The sequence below is a fragment of the Delphinapterus leucas genome, chromosome X (assembly GCF_059928025.1).
Source record: "Delphinapterus leucas isolate spDelLeu-1000000601 "Yukka" chromosome X, BTC_Dleu_Yukka2, whole genome shotgun sequence".
Taxonomy (NCBI): Eukaryota; Metazoa; Chordata; class Mammalia; order Artiodactyla; family Monodontidae; genus Delphinapterus; species Delphinapterus leucas.
This window is the reverse complement of record NC_143150.1, coordinates 96,613,641-96,631,215: the sequence shown is the minus strand read 5'-3', so window position 1 is coordinate 96,631,215 and position 17,575 is coordinate 96,613,641.

Below are 17,575 nucleotides of genomic sequence, written 5' to 3'. Positions count from 1 at the left end.
ACGTCTTAGGTTCATTATCTGGGGCCCTGTAAATTAGACTAATAAAAGACAGATTAACAAGAGAAAAACAAGCAGAAGTTTATGAGCCTGTGTATCATGCACACATGATACATGGGAGCACTCAAATATGAGTAACTCAAAGGGGAGATTAGAACTTGGGCTTATATAGTGTCAGAACAAAAGAAAAATACATTTCTAGAGATGTAACAAGACAAAGGAGAAGGACTTTGAGTTTCTAGGGTGGAAAATTGTGGGAAGGCAAATGCTTGGGGAGAACTAATGGAAATTAAGGACTACTTAGTAAGGTTTGGTACATAGATTTCTTTGGCCCTGTCTCTGAGCTGATGAGGGTCTAGAGTTGTCCCCAGTTATTAACTTTTGTCATTCTTGGTAGAGAGGGGAGGGGGAGCACCTTTACAAATTTATATCCTGCTTTTAGGCAAATAGGGGGAGGGCAGAAAGCTTTTCTTGTATCTGCTTCTTCTCAATTGCCTTCAACTCAAAAGGATCCTTATGGCACAGTGGCATATTTTGGAGTGGCATATTCTGCTATCCTTCAACACTTAGCATTTATATTATAATTGCCCTTCACGTATCTTATTCCCTGCACTTCATCCTGATGTCCTCAAGTGTAGGAAATATTACTTTGTATCTCCAGTACCTAGTTCAGTGCCTGAAACACAGTAGGTGCCGAATTGAACTTTACCTTAAAATTACTGCAATTCACCCTTGCTTGACAGATTCCAGAAAATGAGTGTCCAAAAGAAATTATTCTCTGTCAACAAGCTCTAGAAGCCCTAGTCCCTAATACGGTCCTTTATTCATAAATTTTTCATTTTGTATTGAATTTGTGTGAGCAAGAACTCATTGCTAATCTCTTGACAAACCGATTTACATTACAGCAAATTGTATCCCCACTCTGAGATTATCTGCATTTAAAAGTGAAGGCTGAAAAGGAGAATTCCTATTGCCAGGGAGGAATTCCAAGCATCTGTTGCTGGCCAATGAGGTGAATTTTTCTGAAGGGGCCAGAAACTGTTCAGGGGGGCAAATACCAAACCATACCATAGAAGGAAATGATTTTATCTTTATTGTAACTAGCAACAAGAACTATTCTGAAGACTTGAACAGAGACCTAAGGGGACTGAAATTTGGAAAACACAAGGAGAGTGAATGTACTAGTAGTTAAACAGTTAAAGCAAAATTATGCTTCTGCCTGCAGTTCCTGGGACTCTGTCCAAACAGCATGCTGTCAGCAGCATCAGCTAGCAGGAACGCATAATCTTCCATCCTTTGGTTTCAGTGAGTAATATTAGCTAAAAAAAACACTCCAGATTTTTTGTGTTCATATGGTATAACTTACTTCAGACATACCCCTTTCTCCAATAGTTACCTCCTACACTTGGGGAAATTTCTTTTCTTTCTTTCTCTCTTTCTCCCCCTCTCCCCCACCTCCCTTCCTCCCACTCTGTCTCTCTTTTTTTTTTTTTTTCAATACAGTATCCAATTCAGGAAACCAACCAGCATCTCCCAGGACAAAAAGGTAGCTTTTCAGACTGTAAAGTCACTTTTCTTACATTACCATCATTCTTTGAGTTAAAGGAGCACAATGGCTTCAGGTTTTAACATTTCTGAAATCAAACGCACTACCTAACTCTTTTCTCCCCCCTTAAAATCTCTTATTAAATTGACGGTCAACTAATGACATGGCATCTTAGAATGGAGGAAAGATATGCCATGGAAATGCCCTCACTGTCATTACCTTTATCCAAGGAACAAAGCAAAAAGACATCTCATTCCCTACACTACAGTGCAGTTCAAATCAACAAAATTTATTGAAGATTTATTACATGCAAAACTCCATGGTGTATATAGAGCTGAATAATTCAATTCAACCAAAGCATATTGAGGCTTAAATGCAGCTGGCACTAAGGTTACAAAGAATAAATCATGGCCCCAACTTTAAGTAGCTCAGTGTGGTCAGGGAGGCAGTCTACAGGTAATTATAAACAGTATGATAAGCACTATAATGGAAGCTCAGAGGAAGAAACAATAAAAATTTTGTGTGGTGAATAGACATTTAAGTTCTTTACAGAGAACTGTGGTAGCTTTCAAACCCATTGCCTCATCCTGCAGTAAGTAATACGTATTTTTAATTGAAGTTTTTATTGAGGTAATTGTGGATCCTCACGCAATTGTAAGAAATAACACAGAGAGATCCCATGTATGCTTTGCCCAGTTTCCACCAGTGGTAATATTTTGGAAAACCGTATAATAATATCACAACTAGGATATTGATATAATCCACTGATATTATTCAGATTTCCCTAATTGTACTTGTACTTGTGTGTGTGTGTGTGTTAACTTCTATACAGTATTATCACCTGTGTAGGCTTATCTATCCATCACCACAGTCAAGATACTGAATAGTCCCAACACCACAAGGATCCCTCCTCCCATTGCCCTTTTATAACCACACCCACCTCTCTCCCACTCCTGTCCCTGACTCCCTGCACCGTTCATTTGTTCGACATTTCTAAAATTTTGTCATTTCAAAGATGTTCCGTAAATGCAATCACACAGTATGTAACCTTTTGAGATTGGCTTTTTATACTCAGTATAATTCTCTAGAGATTCAGCCATGGTATGGAATACTAGATGGTGTGAAATTTCATAGTATGGAATACACAGTCTGTTTACCATTCATCTGTTGGAGAACAGCTGGGCTGATTCTAGTTTTAGGCTATTACAAATAAAGCTGCTATGAACATTCACGTACAGGTTTTTGCGTGGACATAAGTTTTCATTTCTCTGGGATAATGCCCAGGAGTGTAACTGCTGAGTTTTATGGTAGTTGCACGTTTAATTTTTTGAGAAACTGATAAACTGTTTTCCAGAGTGTCTGTACAATTGTACACTCCCACCAGCAGCGTATGAGAGATCCAGTTTCTCTGTATCCTCTCCAGCATTAGATGTTGTCGCTATTTTCAATTTGTAGCCACTCAGGTATGTGTGTAGTGATATCTTATTGTGGTCTTAATTTGTATTTCCCTAATGGCTAATGATGTTCTACATCTTTTCATGTGTCTATTTGCCATCTGTATGTCCTCTTCAGTGAAGTGTCTCTTTATGTCTTTTGCCCATTTTCTAATTGGATTGTTTGTTTTCTTTACTGTTGGGTTTTGAGAGATTAAAAAATATATATATCCTAGATGGTAGTCCTTAGATATGTGGTATGCAAATATTTTCTCCCAGGCTGTACCTTATCTTTTCAACCTTTTCACATAGACTTTCACAGATCAAAAGTTTTTAATTTTATTGAGGTCCAATTAATCAATGTTTCTTTTTATGGCTCATGCTTTTGACATCAAGTCTAAGAACTCTGCCTAGCCCTAGATCCCCAAGATCTTCTCCTATGAGTGCATTCCACAAAAGCCTGCTACTAATTTCAGAGAAATCAAACTGGTGCTTAATGGAAAACAGGCAGTAAGTTAGAATTTAATAAGAATACTATATTAGTGTGCTCGGGCTGCCATAACAAAATGCCACAGAATAGGTGGCTTAGACAACAGAAATTTATTTACTCACAGTTCTGGAGGCTAGAAAGCCGAGACCAAGGTGTTGTCAGGATTTGTTTCTGGTGAGACCTCTTTACCTGGCTTGTAGACGGCCACCTTCTTGCCGTGTTTTCACATAGCCTTGTGTCTGTGTAAGTGGGAGAGAGAGAGAGCTCTCTGGTATCTCTTCCTCCTCTTATAAGGACACCAGTCCCACTGGATTAGGGCCCCACACTTATGACCTCATTTAACCCTAATTACCTCCCTAAAGGCCTTGTCTTCATATATAGTCAAATTGTGGGTTAGAGCTTCAACATATGAATTTGATGGGGTTGGAGGGAATGATACAATTCATTCTATAACAAACACAGGCCCAGAGTGTTGGACCATTTGTGCTGCCTGTCATGGCCAGCATTTCATGTGGGCATAGGTGCCAACACTGCCTGGTTTCAGAAGTTCCACTGAGTGAATGCCAATTAGTCCATGTGCTTGTCTGCTTAGCATATTCCTATTCCCCCCACCTCCCTGGTTTTCCAAGAATCACCCTGCCCCTCCCACTCTAGTAATGAGGTTCTTATCCTCAGACAGCTGACTTAGTACAATGTGCCCATGGTGCACTGGGCACAGTTGATTAGTCTGGAAAGGGACTAGATGCAAGCTGGGCCAATCACAATCCTTCCCTGGGAATTCTGACTCTTAAGACTTAAACTCACTTTGGCTTCTGTATCTAACTCAAGAACTCTAAGCTTGGGGGCCCTTGGTGGAGGCCATTTTCTGCCATGCGGCCCAGGAAGTGGGGATGGTGGATTTGCCACGAGAAAGAAAATGGAACAGATGCAAAGAAAGAGAGAAAGGCAGAAATAAGGGAGAGAAAGCATTTCCACCCCAATCCTTCTCTTGCTGTCTCCTGGCCTTGGGTACTATGGAACACCCCCAAATAAATTGCCCTTTTTGCTTTGAGGAAGGTGAAAGGGGCAGGGAAGGATGGGGAGGAGAAAGCAGCTCCACGGACCTCCTGCCCAATCTCTCCTCCCTACTTTCAGTCCCTTCAGAACTACCCTTCTGGTTGGCACACTCTTTGAGCAGCTCTGTCCATAAAATATAATGCAAGCCACATATGTAATGTTTAATGTTTTTGCGGCCACATTTTAAAAAGTAAAAAGAAACAGGTGAAATAAATTTTAATAATATGTTTTATTTAACCCAGTGTATCCAAAATACTATCATTTCAACATGTAACCATTTCAACATGCAACACTGAATTTTTTAACCGCCCCAGGTGATTCTTACTCAAAAGGCTTGGGAAACATGCTATTGGTTGCCTCAAGAGGCCTAGAAATTCCTCTGAAAGGTGGGGGCTAAAGGAGGGTCTACAGTCCGGCTAACCCCTGGGCCTCTCTATGGTGGCTCAGTGCCCTGGGCGAGGGCAGCCATGTGAGAATTCCAGGTTTCAATTTGCGACCAACTTGACCACCTCCCTAAGACCTCTTCTAAGTCTGTGATTCTAGTTAAATCACTGAAAGCTAAGAGTAGGGACTTCTTCATCAGTCTGTCTGTCTATCTATCTATCTATCTATCTATCTACCTACCTACCTACCTACCTGTCTGTCCGTCCATCCGCCCGTCTGTCCATCCATCCATCCATCCAACCATCTATCTCTATCATCTACCATCAGATGAGCTCTGGAGTCAGAAATCTCTGTCTTGCCTCTGTGTCTCTTAGCTCCATGACCTTGGGCAAGTTATCTCAACTTCTCTGAGATCTTCTTTTCAGAGGTGTAACATGGGGATAATGACAGTACCCACCTACCACTCAGAGGAAGAGGATTAAGCAAGTCGAGTATGCAAAATGTGAGAAGGGTGAAAAGCACAGTAGCATATGTTAAGTGCTGTATAATTGGTGGCTATTATTATGCACAGACTTCCTCCTAAAGACTGACAGCTTTCTAACAGCTAATAGGAAGAACAGAAAACATAACATACAAAGAATAAAGGAACAGAAACACTTCAAATTTTGATATGGAACAATACCTAAGGTTTAGCACAAAACTTCCAGCCACATTCAGGTTTCCACTTGAAGGCCAAAATTAAATGAAAGCCCTTTCCTTGTCTCAGCATCTATTTGCACTCTAAATTTTGAACATGGGCTATTCAAATGAAATTCTTCTTGTGGGGACTTCCCTGGTGGTGCAGTTGTTAAGAATCCGCCTGCCAACGCAGGGGACACGGGTTCGTGCCCTGGTCCAGGAAGATCCCACATGCCACGGAGCAACTAAGCCCATGTGCCACAACTACTGAGCCTGCGCTCTAGAGCCCGCGAGACGCAACTACTGAGGCCGCATGCCACAACTATTGAAGCCGCGCGCCTAGAGCCCGTGCTCCGCAACAAGAGAAGCCCCCCGCTTGCCACAACTGGAGAAAGCCCACGCGCAGCAACAAAGACCCAACACAGCCAAAACTAAATAAATTTATATTAAAAAAGAAATTCTTCTTGTGTAATAGTCCTTTTTCCTTCCCTTTCCCATAGGTTGATGGAAGTCTGCAGACCTTTTAGCATCCTCATTAAACACACCCACTTTCCATTTTCCCTACAAGTCACGACCCTTTGCTTCTGTTGTTCTGCCATTCTAAGTGATTTTCCTCTGTAGCATACATAAATCATTTTAAACAGACATTCTGGAAACTACTTCTCCTGTTGTTAAAAGAACCCCTAAGGTGATCCATAAGTGTGTTTAGCTGGAGCCCACCCACATCCCCACCAAGCTGAATAAATGTCCCCATTACCATGGAAGGAAAGAAACAAACAGCAGAAAATTCAAGCTGGGAAAGAATTTAGAAAACATTCGACACAATCTTTCTTAAATATTGTACCTGAGGAACCTGGAGCCCAGAGAGATTGGCAGCACATCCTTCTAGTATGTTCCCCAAACACCCCCCCTGCCACCATCCCACACCTGCACAGCAGCCCTTGCGATGTTGCGTTATGGTCGTTAGTGTCTTGTCTAGTCTTGTCTGCTACCCTCTGAGATCATCAAAACAGGGATCGAGTCTTATACATCCAAGTCCCCAGCACTGTAACTTGAGACATAGTAGGTGGTGAGTAAATGTCTAATAAACGAGTGAAATGCCTGAATGAAGTCGGTACATCTGCATTTGGCTCTTATGAGTCAACATACTGGCTTTTCATTGAAGCCAAGCTGAGTGAGGCTTCTGTCACTTGCCACCAAAAGAGCACTGGTTAATAAAATAAAGACCAAATAATTAGAGAACAATAAAAGTCAACCCATATACAGTGCTATACTGCATGGTACTGATCACAAAGGCAACAGAAGTCCAGAGGCGCAAGAGCTGGGGAGGAGTTAATGGACGTAATTGGAGTTGGACTAGGCCTGATCACTGTTGTAATAATAATGAAACATCAAGGACTGTGGCTGGTAACTTATAGTAGTATGGTATGGTATTGTACAGAATGGTACGGTATAGAATCACGGGATATTAGATAAGAAGGGAAGAAGTGTGGGCCAACTGAAGTGCTAGCCTTTATCCTTTTTGAAGGTTATTAAGAGGGCTGATGGAGGGGGTAGAAAATCAATGTGGTGCAAGATTGTTAGGTTTGGACAGTCATCCAAGTCTACCCTAGCATCTGGGCTGAACATACTCTATTCTCTAGAGCAGTGGTTCTCAACCTTGGTTGCACATTAGAATCACCTGGAGAGCTTTAAAAAAATCCAGATACCGTATATACAATAGAATATTATTCAGCTATAAAAAAGGAGGGAAGCCTGCCATCTGCAACAACATGGATGAAACTTGAGAGCATTATGCTAAGTAAAATAAGTCAGACAGAGAAAGACAAATACTGCATATCTCACTTATATGTGGAACCTGAAACACTCAAACTCATAGAAACAGAGTAGAATGGTGGTTACGAGGGGCTGGGGTGTGGGGGAAATGGGGAGATGTCCGTCAAAGTGTACACATTTTCAACTGTAAGATGAGTAAGTTCTGGGGATCTAAAGTACAGCATAGTGACTAAAGTTAACAACGCTGTATTGTGTACTTGAAATTTGCAAGGAGAGTAGATCTTAAAAATTTTTTAAATTATGAGGTGATAGATTTGTTAACTAACCTTAATGTGGTAATCACTTCACGATATATACTTAGAACAAATCATTACCTTGAACACCCTAAACTTATACAATGTCATTGTCAATTATATCTCAATAAAGCTGGAAAAAATTCAGACACCCAGGCCACACCCTGACCAAGTTAACAGTATCACTGGAGGTGAGACCCGGGTATCAGTATTTTTTAAAACTCCCCAGGTGATTCCGCTGTGCAGCCAGGTTTGAGAACAAGTGCTCTGGGGCAATGCTTCTCCAACTTTAATGTGCATGTGAATCTTGTTTAGGTTTGGAGCGGGGTCCACAATTTAGGGCGTTACGTGTAGTTTAGGGAAGTGGTGATGGTGGCAGGAAGGATGTTCCTTCCTACTCATCCAGCCAGACTTCCCAGAAATAATCTGTGGACAGCTAATGTGGTGAAAGGTGGATGGACTACATGATAATACCAGTTCTGATGCAGGATATAGGATGACCAACTATCCTTGTTTGCCTACATCTCAGGGGTTTCCCAGGACCTAGGGCTTTCAGTGCTAAAATAGGAAAGTCTGGGTAAACTGGGATGGTTAGTCACACTGCCCATCCCTGACCTTCTGGCCAGTGAAGTTCTGGCCACAGTCATGTAGCTTTTCCAACCAAATAGGCACCATTGGTAAAGTGGGGCAAACAGGACCAAAGAGGATGCTCTTGGGAAAGGAGAAGGGAATTGCTGGGCACGTAATCCTCCTTGAGGCATCAATAGATACTGGGGCAAAGGAAGGAAAACGAGTGCTCTGGCTTTGCCTGGCTCACAGGCACCTAGCCAGGAGTGGGGAGGCCTAAAGATAGAATAGTCTCTGCTTTAACACAGAGAAACTGGAAGCTTCTCGATAATGCAGGGAATTCAAACTAGAGTGTACAGGAGAATTACCCAGGGAGCCCATTTGAAATGCAAACTTGGCCCCTCCCCTAAGAAAGTTTAATTCAAAAGGTCAAAGGCCTTTTAACTGGTATCTCAGGTGATTCCAGGCTATACTCTGAGAAACACTGATCCAAAGGTCTTGCCTGCCGGTAGTTTGGTCTGTTAAAGAAAGCTTTCCTGACCAAGGGATGGACTGACCCAAAGAGACTCAGCAGAACTGGTAGGTGATGGGAAAGTTTCACAAAACAGCAGGGCCAGACGGTTTCAGGAGTGAATTCTAGCGAATCTCTAAGGAACAGAGAATTCTAATGTTTTTAGAGTTCCAGACCATAGACAAAGAAGGAAATACAATTCTAGTAAGCCAAGATAACATCGAAATCAAACCTAGCAAAAATTACACACAAAAGAAAACTGCAGACCCTTCTCACTCATGAATATCAATATAAAAATCCAAAATAAAATATTGGCAAATAAAACCCAGCATCATATTAAAAGAATAAATTACTACCACCAAATGGGGTTTATACTAAGAATACAAGGGTGGTTCAGTGTGCAAGAATTTATTACTATGATACGAGATATTAATAGAGCCAAAGAAAAATTCGCATGCCTATTTTTGTAAATCATGCAACAGCATTCAATAAAATTCAACATTGACTCAATGTTTTTTTTTATGACCTAGATGTTATCTGATCTACCAAACCATAAACTTGGACATGCATTGCAGTTTTCAATTATAAAACAGAAGTGGAATATGTAAAACCAGGCTCTAATATGTCAGGAAAGCAAGAGAAAACTGTCCAAGCAGGTGGCTTAGACTCCCATGGTACCTTCTCTTACTGCTACTGTGCCTCTCATTCAGTTACACCTGTGGCCTCATGGCCTCCATCCCCGATGACCTGTTGGGCCCACTTCCCAAATGGGTCTGCATGGTATGCTGGCACCAGCCAGAAGTGGTTGACTGCTATACTACACCCCCATTCAGGAGTGGCCCTGAAAATGATGACGAAGGCAAATCCTCCCAGGAGGTAGAACGTTTGGTTGCTTATTTGTTGGGACCAAGACGGCCAGATGACTGGATCCACACTGGCTCATGGGCAATGACAATTGGGTTATCCTATTAGTCAAGGACTAGGAAGGAACAAGACTGGAAAATTGGTGACAAGGCTGTCTTGAGGGCAGGTATGTGGATGGACCTCTGGGACTAAGCCCAAAATATGAAAGTTACCATATCCACGTAAATGCCCACCAGACAGCATCTACTGCAGAGGAGGCTCTCAATAATTAGATGGACTGGATGACCCATCCCTGGATGTCAGCCAGCCTCTTCCTCCAGCTACCCTGCTGCTTACTCAATGATCTTGTGAACTCAGTGTCATAGCATCCACAACACAGACAGCAGAGGCCAACTGTGAGTCTTTGATATAGCGCCATTCTCTGAGGGGTCCAGGCTTGTGGGAGCAGACATGAACAGGACGTGAAGTCCGGTGTCAGCCTGACCCAGCTGAGCCCAGCCTAAATCAGCTGAAGTACAACCCACCCACAGACCTGTGAGCAAGAAATAAAATGTTTGCTCTATTAAGCCACTGAGGTTATGGTGCTGTTTGTTATGCAGCAGAAACCTAATACACTCCTTTTATTAATCCTCATTGAATTACCCTAATTTGACTGTGCCATCTGTTTCCTTTTAGAACCCTGACTGAAACACTGCCTTTTTGCAGATGACTCAAAGCTGTACAAATCTCCAGTTCAGACCTCTCTTCTCAGTCCCAGACCGATATAGAGTCAGTGGTGTGCTCCATATCTCCTCTTAGTTATCAAAAAGGCACCTGAAACTCAGCACTCACTCCTCTATCACGAACCTGGTCCTCCATTTCACTCAGCAGCACCACCCATTGAAGAAACCTGGGTACTCTCCTGGACGCCCACCTCCCTGTCACCGTTGTACTCAAACCATCACCAAGTCATATTAATTTAACCCCTTAAATATCTCTCAAATCTGTTTGCTTCTCTTTACCACAACCAGCAGCACTACCCTAGGCTAAACCACCAATATCTCTTATCTAAAATAACCTTCCGAATCTTGGCTATTAAGTGCCCATCAATAGATGAATGGATAAAGAAGATGTGATATATATCTCTTGTGGAATATTACTCAGCCACAAAAAATGAATGAAATCTTGCCATTTGCAACAACATGGATGGACCTAGAGGGTATTACGCTAAGTGAAATAAGTCAGACAGAGAAAGATAAATACTGTATTATGACTTCACCTATATGTGGAATCTAAAAAAAACAATCAAATGAACAAACAAAACAAAACAGAAACAGAGCAATAGATAAAGAGAACAGGTGGTTGCCAGAGGGGAGGACGGTGGGGGAAAGAGAGAAATAAGTGAGGGAGATTACGAGGTAAAAGCTTCCAGTTACAAAATAAATGAGTCTCAGGGATAAAATGTACAGTGTGGGGAATATAATCAATAATTATGTAATATCTTTGTATGGTGACAGATGGTAACTAGACTTACTGTGGCAATGTTTTTGAAATGTATAGAAATATTGAATCATGATATTGTTCACCAGCAACTAACATAGTGTTGTAGGTCAATTATAGTTCAAACACAAAAAAACTCAGAGAAAAAGAGATCAGAACTGTGGTTACCAGAGGTGGGGAATGGGGGGAGGGGAGATTAGATGAAGGCAGTCAAAAGGTAATAAACTTGCAGCTATAAGTAAGTACTAGGGGGGTAATGTACAACATGATTAACATAATTAACACTGCTGTGTGTTATATACGAAAGTAGTTGAGAGGAAATACTAAGAGTTCTCATCACAAGGAAAAAATATATTTTTCTTTTCCATTTATTTTGTATCTGTATGAAATGATGGATGTTCACTAAACTTACTGCAGTAATCATTTCATGCTAAACTAAGTCAAATTATTATGCTGTACACCTTAAACGTATAGAGTGCTGTATGTCAATTATGCGTCAATAAAACTGGGAGGGAAAAGGAGATATAGCATTATAAAGATGTCAATTCTCTCTAATGTAATATATTTAATAGTAATTTAAATTATTAAATTTAAATTTAATAATAATTTATTGCTATTCAATAAAAACGTCATCTGAGTTTTATTTTCATATAGAAGAACTGATTGTAAAGATCTAATAAAAATAAACAAGTAAAATAAAAATAACCTCCCAATTAGCCCCTCTCTAGTTGGTTCTCCATACAGCAGTCAAAAAGTTCTTTTTGAAAATTCCATTTCAATCACGTCCCATGCCCCAGTTGAAGACCACAGATGGCTTCCCATTGCTTTTAGGATAAAGAGCAGAGTATTTAACATAGGCCTCAAGGCTCTGGGTGGTGTGGCCTCGGCTCCGCTGTTTCACCCTCTGACTCCGCTCTCTGTATTTGCTATAAAAGGCCACAAGGCCTCCTTTATTTGCTATGTGCCATTTTACCCCTTCTGTTCCTCTTCCCTGTGAAGCTCTTCCTCCCCTCTCTGTCTCATTAACACCTACTCATGCTTCACACCTCAGCCCAAGCATCACCTCTTCAAGGAAGCCCTCTCTGACTTCCCTAAGTCTGGCTCATAGCATGGCATATTTTACCTTTCTGTGACGGCTTAATTAATATTGATCGCCTCTCCCCCCCTACCCCCGCCTGACCCACTATAACGTGATCTTCAGGAGGGCAGAGGCCATGTCTGATTTTAGTCATCACTGTATTCCCAGAACAGAGTCTGACACACCCTAGGGACTTGGTACCTATTTATTAAATATTAATTAAATAAACCACTTGATGAATCACGTGTTGAGCTGAAACATCTCTATGGGTCATGTCAGCTCTAACCTCTGGGCTTCCTTTTCAGGTCCTGCCTGTAGGATAGAGGGGTGATGGGGAAAGCAGCCAACTAGGGTGAATTAGCTGTCTCCATGCAGTCAAAGTCATTGGTTAGAACGCGAAGAAGCCCTTTTCCTACTTTAAAGATCCTGCTGAGAACAACGTGGCAGGCACCAGCAAGGGACTGGCCAGACAATTCTCAAGAAATGCTTGATACAGCAAGTGCCAGAAATCCTGGAACAGAGCCTTTTACCAGGAGGTTCCCTGCCTTGTTGAGTTGAGAGAGAGAGAGAGAGAGAGAGCTCTAAATGCCACTGACTAATCACCAAGGCTGATGCTCAGTCATTCCAGCACTCTGCTGCTGCTTATTCTTGTCAAGTCTTCACCCTCTTGCCCCTTCTAGAAAGACCTCAAGTAACTGCTGTCTTGAAACCTCCTCAGACGATTGGCTTGGCTGATGCCCAAATATCTCTTGGCCCACACCGAGATGTCAGGGAAGGAGGGAGTGATAAGTAACTCTCCTAGCTCTCACACTGTATGATTCTGTTATTCTAAATTCTGAGGATTCCTTTTCCCTTTTAAAGAGTGAACTAGTGACACTCTGACAGCATGATTTGGACTCCCTCCAGGGGAAAGAGCTAGGGAACTCCATGTACATGAACCATCCTGCCACCCAGGGCGGAGGTGGTCCTTCAGTCCTTATCCCATGGCAAGGACAAACTCTCTCTCAAGGTCAGATAAGGCTCTGAATCCATACTCACCAGGCAGCCACCATTTCCAACAAAGCTTCTCCTGAGGCCCGGGAAGGAGGGCTTGGATGAAGGGGTCTGCACAATTTGGCTCTTATAAAGGGGTGTTGCTCTGGTTGTGAATTAAAAATCCAACGTCCTGTGTGGAAAGAAGGCAGGAAAGGGGAGTGAGTACATAGCTGGGTTCTGAGTTTGACTGGTAGGAAAGGTATGTCTATTCATAGGATGGAATACTATATAGCAATGTAAACGGATGACCCAGAGCCACACTATCAACATGGACTCATTTTTTTAAATAAATTTATTTATTTATTTATTTTTGGCTGCGTTGGGTCTTCGTTGCTGCACGCAGGCTTTTCTCTAGTTGTGGAGAGCGGGGGCTACTCTTCGTTGTGGTACACGGGCTTCTCATTGTGGTGGCTTCTCTTGTTGCGGAACATGGGCTCTAGGCACGCGGGCTTCAGTAGTTGTGGCATGCGGGCTCAGTAGTTGTGGCTCGCGGGCTCTAGAGCGCAGGCTCAGTAGTTGTGGCACATGGGCTTAGTTGCTCCGCGGCCTGTGGGTTCTTCCCGGACCAGGGCTCGAACCTGTGTGCCCTTCACTGGCAGGCGGATTCTTCACCACTGTGCCACAAGGGAAGCCCTGGACTCATTTTTAAAACATAATTTTGGAGGGAAAAATCTAGTTGCAGAAGGGTACATAGAGTGTGCTCCCATTTATAAAATGTTAACATGCAAAAATAAATTATTTAGTTTAAATATATATATCCTTAATGATTTATAATGGGATATAACATACAGGATTTATAGTATGTATATATGTGATATATATGTAATAAAAATATAAAAGTACACATGGAAACGATAACTTCAAATTTGTGGCTGTCTTGGGGGTAGAGAGGCTGAGAGTGAGAAGGGGTACACAGAAGGCTCCAACCATATCTGAAATGTTTTATACCTTAAGCTGTGTGTTTGTTATATTGTTCTGTATACCTTTTGCACATCTGAAATATTCCATGATTTTTTTTTAACCTTAGTTGTGGTAAAATGCACAGGTATAAAATCTACATCTTTTAAAAAAAATTTATATCTTAACCATTTTTAAGTGTGTAGTTCAACCAATCCCCCAAACTATTTTCATCTTGCAAAACTGAAACCCTATACCCATTAAATAACAACTCCCCAATCTCCCCTCCCCCAACCCATAGCAACCACCATTCCATTTTCTGTATCTATGAATTTGGCTACTCTAGGTACCTAATACAATTGAAATTATACAGGATTTGTGTTTTTGTGACTGGCTTAAATTTCCATTTAGCATAATGTCCTCAAGGTTCATCCATGTTATAGCGTGTGTCAGATTCCCTTCCTTTTTAAACCTGAATAATATTCCATTGTATGGCTATATCACATTTTGTTTATCCATTCACTTATCAGCAGACACTTGGTTCCTATCTTGTGGCTACTGTGAGTAATGAGTGTACAAATGAACAAAACGAACATGAGTATACAGATATCTCCTTGAGACCCTGCTTTCGGTTATATACCCAGAAGTGGAATTGTTGGCCATGATGATTTTTTAAAAGCAGAAAGAAAGCTTAGGTTTCAGGGGGCTTGAGAATAAAGTTAAACCACTGACTTGTATATTGATTGGGACGATCCCTCAATTATGACCGGCCAAGTTACCAGTGTCCCATGAACAAAATCACTGCTGGGTCCAGGGACTTTCCTCTTGATTGCAGCTGAAGCTATAAATATTCTCACTTCTGCCACTGCATCACTGCTGGGCCCACCCCCGCTCCTTTCCCTTCTTCCTTCTGTCACTGCTGGGAAGCCCCTGCCTCTGCTTCTGGACATCATCCAACTCCTTTTCTTGTCCTGCGTGCTGCAATCACCCAAGCTGTAGGAAGCCCCATTTCTGACTGCAGAGGGAGGAAGGAAGGCAGCTGCATTTCTGTTCTCCCAAGTTGGAAATTAGAGTGGATTTTCACCAGGAAATAACATTACCCAATAAATGGTTTCCTGATCATCATTAATACTAGAGTCCCGCTTCGTTTTAGGTGGCATGGGCTCTAGTGGTCTGCTTGGGAACCAAAGTCATTCGTAATGTGCTGAGGACAATCTGTTCTGAATTCTAAGACAGATTTGCCAACAAACTTTTGGAACAACAGCAATTTTTAAGTTGTCAGTTCCCTACAAAGCCCTAGGGGGCCAAGCTAAGTTTTCCTTTGCTAAAGGGAACGACTCCAAGGAACCAAGGCTGCTGATGGGTGAAGTAAGACAGGGGAACTTCAGGGGAACTCCAAAAGAATTTCCTTGGAAACAAAATGACATCATGGCTCACCTGCCCAGCTGCCTGAATTCTTTAGAGTATCCATGCTTCTACCAAAAAAAGAAAAAGAAAAAAGAAAAAAAAAGCTTTTTTCTCTCCACTGCCCCACATTTTAAACATGAATGGCACAATAACAAACTCCAGTGAGAAGATCTGATAATTTGCCACACAATGTGATTTCTAATTGCTTGAATAATACCGCACGGTGTAATAATTTCTTACCCAGTAAAAATGATTTCTCTTTGCCTGAGTGATAATATCCTGTTGAAATATAATGCTGTTCCAGACAGTGACTACATCATGTCTGGAGTCTTTTTTCCCCCCAATATAACCTTTTAAATGCTAAGCATTAGGAATGAGGCAGTAGCAAGTGATAAAACATGTTCCCAAATGAAGAGAATTCTTTGCGTCTACGCTGGAATCTTCTAACTACCCAATGTCCTTGGATAAGATAATGAGTCAATAAATTTACAACGTACAGACAGTCTTCGCTCTGCTCCTTTGGAGAAGATCAGTTGTGTGACAAGAATGGAAATGGATTTTTCCATAAAGCTGGGATGCTGTATAACATCTGTATTTGGACAGGCACACACGCCATGCTGTTAATTTTAATGCCCCAATTTAATTTTTGTTCTGTGCATCGCCGGACTTATAAAAGTAGCTTTTTCTTTAAGAAAGTGAAATTGCAAGACATTTCTTATCCAGTGACGTATTGTACACATAGGTGTGTAGAGCTTCAGGAATACAGAAGAAAGAGAAGATGTGGTCCCTGTTCTCAAGGAGTTTAGATGACGGGCAGTTCTTAACAGTTCAGAGTGGAAAGGAGCCACACATCAGAGAGACGAGAAAAGGGAGGCCCAGAGAGGGAAAATGGCCTTCCCATGGTTACAGAGTCATGGAATGGAATTGGTCAGATGAAAACCTGGTGTCCAGAACCAGAGCCCCGATGCTCCCTCTTCAGCACCAGCCCTTCACAATAGCCACGTGGAGACAGGCCCAACACTGTGCTAGGTTCCAATGTTTCTGTAGGCTGACAGTGCTCCCTGGCACGTGCCTTTCTCCATGGGATTCATGGGAGATGCCTTTGCTGGGTCCCTCTGATTGCAGCTCTTCTGATGTGGACCATACACTGTTTCTCCAACTGCCGCTCCCTTTTTGGCCCTGGACTCTGGGATGGAGGTGAGGGGGGGGGATGCTCTGTCCAGACTCTCAATGTTGATGCCACTCTCTCTCCAAGAAGTCTTCTTGGGCAAGACTTCAAACTGCTCCAGATTTGACAAATACCATCCCCCATGACCCTGAAACCCCACTCCTGGGCATATCTGCATGTCCATGCCCCAAACTGGAAACGACTCAAATGCCTACTGACTGTAGAATGGATACATAAGTTGTGGAATATTTAAGCAATGGGATGCTTTACAGCAGTGAGAATAAACTATCTCCAACTACATACAACAGTATGATGACTCTCATAAATATAATGTTGAGCAAATAAAGCCAGGCAGTAAAGGGTACATACTGTATGATTCCATTTATATAAAGAACAGAAAGAGGCGAAACTAATCTATGCTCTTGGAGATCAGGAAAGTGGTTTTCCTTGGGGGGTAATGGTAGTGACTAAAATGGGGTACAAGGGTCCTCATGGGAGGCTGGTAATTTAATGTTCTGGTTTCATGGGGATGTTCAGTTTGTGAAAATTCATCAAGTTGTAAACCTATTTGTGCACATTTGAATATGGATCTTTTTTTTTTTAACATCTTTATTAGAGTATAATTGCTTTACAATGGTGTGTTAGTTTCTGCTTTATAACAAAGTGAATCAGTTATACATATACATATGTTCCCATATCTCTTCCCTCTTGCGTCTCCCTCCTTCCCACCCTCCCTATCCCACCCCTCTAGGTGGTCACAAACCACCGAGCTGATCTCCCTGTGCTATGTGGCTGCTTCCCACTAGCTATCTATTTTACGTTTGGTAGTGTATATATGTCCATGCCACTCTCTCACTTTGTCACAGCTTACCCTTCCCCCTCCCCATGTCCTCAAGTCCATTCTCTAGTAGATCTG